The sequence below is a fragment of the Dasypus novemcinctus genome, chromosome 10 (genome assembly GCF_030445035.2).
Source record: "Dasypus novemcinctus isolate mDasNov1 chromosome 10, mDasNov1.1.hap2, whole genome shotgun sequence".
NCBI classification, from domain to species: Eukaryota; Metazoa; Chordata; class Mammalia; order Cingulata; family Dasypodidae; genus Dasypus; species Dasypus novemcinctus.
Window position 1 is genome coordinate 26477019 of NC_080682.1, and position 3863 is coordinate 26480881.

The 3863-nt window shown below is 34.7% G+C and overlaps 1 pseudogene; it reads right to left on the reverse strand.

Annotated features, from left to right (window-relative positions):
* Positions 1-306: 306 nt before the first annotated feature.
* LOC111759583 (U2 spliceosomal RNA) lies at positions 307-430 on the reverse strand (annotated as a pseudogene).
* Positions 431-3863: the final 3433 nt, after the last annotated feature.

The following is a 3863-nucleotide window of genomic DNA, read 5'->3' on the forward strand; positions in this document are numbered from 1 at the left end:
TCTGTACCTCTTTTTGATTCTCAAAAGTTTTATCACATTTAAACATGGGAGAATAGAAGAATTACAATTAACCTCTACATAATACCATCTAATGTGCACAATGATTAAAAGAACAAATAATATCCCAAAAGTTACTAACATCAGAGCAGAAAATAGGCCTTATGACAGGAATATGTTTATTTAATTGCTAAATTATATAAAAGAAAATAGAAAGAATCTGAAAATGTCCTAAAAATGATACTTATATGTATGAAATGGAGACATCTAGAAGATTTGAAAGCATGATTCAAAAACTTAGAAACTAAAAAGAAATCAACAAATTCAGTAAAATACAAAAGTGTTTGTCAACATACCAAGTACTGTTTAAAAAACAAAAACTGATAAGAACAGATACTACACTTGATCTTAGCCAAAAGGCCGAGGAAAGGACAGATATGAAGAACACATAATTTGAAACAAGGAAGAAGAATTTGATAAAAGTTGATAGATTTAAAAAATTCCTAATCTATAATTGTCAAAATGTGAAAAAACTTGGCTCATACAAAATTTTAAGAGCTATACATGTATCTTTGTTTCCTCTTCCATTAAGTATACATCAAACACTGCAAATGAGGTAGTTTTTTGAAGATGATTATCACTTACTATTGCTCTACTTCATAGCACTGTTGTGAGAATAAGCTAATATATGCAAAAACATTTAGAACTGTTATGATAGTTAGTTAGCTATGATCACATATTACCATTATGAGAAAGGAGAGAATAGGAAAGAAGATGGCCAAATCCAAAGCCCATCCCAAGGCTAAGATGAATAGAAATCCTAGATGTCCCCAGAAAGTGATTACCTCTAGCTTGCAGGTGAGTTAGGATTCCAGCAAGCTCCAGGGCGAGTCCCAGGAGTCACTTGGAAGTGGGCTTGATAAACACAGCTCATTTCTGCTGGCTCAGTGCTGCCCCCGGGTCCTGCCAAGCATGGCCACTGTACAACTTGCCTATCAGCATCTATGGCAGAATTCAAGAAAAACTCAAATGAGCTAAATTTAATTCAATAATTACATTTTATCTATCAATTTCCCAGCTCTTCCACCATTCATTTCATTTCCCCACCCAAACTTTCAAGGAAGAGATTATATATATTTTGCATAAACTTTTCTGGATTATACACAATGAGAACTGCTCTGTAAAGCATCATAGGAGGCCATCATAACCCCATTTTTAAAAAGGTGTATACAATATTTACGGTCTACTGTTTCACATATAAAGACTTAAGAATGCTCAACAATATTAATATATCATTAATAACTTTCAAGAATAACCTCTCATAGTTTTATAGTTTTACCTATTCTAGATATTTCATATTAAAATAATTTTAAAAGAAATTAATAAATTGATCAGGTTAAGATGATCCTGCTCACATTTAAAGGACAGGGGTAAAAAGAGGGAGTAAGGTAGAAAGAAAGGATTTTGAATCACTCTAAAAATATGTCAGGACTGGAATTCATTTGGATAAATTTGTATCAGCAGAGCTATACACACATATTATTTCTAAATTAACAGAAATGACAAATACACATACTTTTCTAATCCAGCATCGCTACCAAAACCATGACCACTTATTGGGAAAAATACAGTATATTTTCTCAATAAGGAAATACTAATTTCATAATACAGGAATCAATGTATGGTATAAAACTTGTGGATGAATGTCACATAACCATTATGTAGTTTGTAATGAACTTTGAAGACTGTTTTTAATCTGTGCTTCTTCAATATATTACATGCCATTTTGCTAGATTCTCAAATATATAGACAAAATCCTATGAGTTGAGATGGAAGGTTTGCATTAATGCTGTGCAGTATATATAACATGGAGAGATATGATAAGGTCTCATTTTTCCCATCGCCAAAAGTAGTTTTCCCTGTTTATTTGCAATATGTAAAAATTGTAACATGGATTACTGATCAGGATGAATGCTTCCCTTGATGCATTTAGGTAAATTCTGAGAAGCCCAGACCAATGGAACCTCATTTCACATCACATCACACTTGTTGCATATCTTGAAAAATCACATATGCTCATCCATACTTTGAAATTATGGCAGTTGTTAGATCCGATGCTAGTTGAGTGCCATAAAGCTTTATGCCACTACAGTCTGAGAAGGGGTTGGTGTTTTTCACCAGACTGGAAAAGGGGTTCCTGAAACAAAAAATGTTAATCCCTATTCTAGATGAAGGTTTCAAATAGTGCTTAGTCCTTTCCCCTTTCAGACTTTTCAATGTGTAGATTTTCAGTAGCAAATCATAAAGAATAGAAACAGATTACTACCTTCCCACAAAGAGCACAATAATTGTGCTAAAATTATAAAGTTACTCCAGAAAACGTCATTATGAAATGATCATTTTAATATGTGTGATATAAGGTGCTGAGTCTGGTATCAGTATTATTGTCATTTCCAAAATTAAAATTAAAACCATGAGAGAAAAATTGTCACTGGAGCTAAACTGATAATTGAAGATGGGGCTTTCTACTCATCTCACATGAGGAATGTGCTATTTATTGCTTCCCCATGTGGTTGCTAACATCATGTTAGTCAGAAGAATTTATGAGTGTCTCTCCCCCAAGAGACACAGTATTGGCAGCTTTGTTATTATTCCCAAAGCATCAGAGACCAGATAACGGTGTCACTGGGTCTTTGTTAATTATCCAGGGTAACTTTGATTTCCCTATTGAGAAACAAGATTTTATATGCAAATTTTCTGCTTTCTTTTGTTATTTTTGTACTATCTCCTCTCAAACACTTAAATATATGATTTGCTGTACATTTTAATATCCCAAAAATATTTCAATATTTAGTATTTTATATAGTGTCTTCCTCCAAATTTTATGTCAGAGAATAAAGGTAGATTTCTTTTATATGCCTTATAGTCTTTTAAAAATATATTTATTTATTTTTAAAAGGTTCTTAGATCACATACAATGTTACATAAAAATAGATGCATATATATATATATATATATAGGAGTCCCCTATGCCCCGTTACCCACACCTCCCACTTTTCCCCACATTAACAACTTCTTTAATTAGTGTGGTACATTCATTGCAATTGATGTACACACTTTGGAGCATTGCCAATTAGCATGGATTATAGTTTACATTGTAATTTACACTCTCTGCCACTCAATTCTGTAGGTTATGGCAGGTTATATAATGACCTGTAGCTGTTGTTGCAATGTCATTCAGGACAATTCCAAACCCTGAAAATGGTTCCATATTACACAACTTTTTTCCTTTCACAGACCTCAGCGCCTTCAGTGGCCACTGTCTCCACATCAATGTTATACTTTTTCCATTGCTAGAATCACAATAAGTTTATAGTAGAATACCATTATTTTATTCCTTAATCCTGAGGATTCTGGGATGGTGATGCCCACTCTACCTCTGATTGTGAAGGGACTTTGATCCCATATGGCCGATGGATGAAACTCTCTTGCTTAGAGTTGTAGGCTCTCTCAGTTCCTTGGTGTGGTCATTGTCCATCCTCACCTCCTTCTTAGTTGTCCTGGGTATGACCGATGGACTAGAGAGTTGGTGTTGCAACTCTGCTCAGGCTTAGGTACCAGCTGACACATGGACAGTCCAGACATTCAAACCTACCAACTCCAGCATCAACTATAGGATTTAAATAAAAGGGACAGAAGAGACTTGTGTATAGAAGTCACATCTGAGTCGAATTCTGTTACGCTCAGGAGCACAATCTCAAAGCAGGGCCCACTAGCAAGGCACCAAGCTTTGGAGCTATCACCCAAGTCTGTAGGAACTGGGTGTCTCCAGAGCCCTCAGGAATGCCTCTATTTGGGGTAGTATC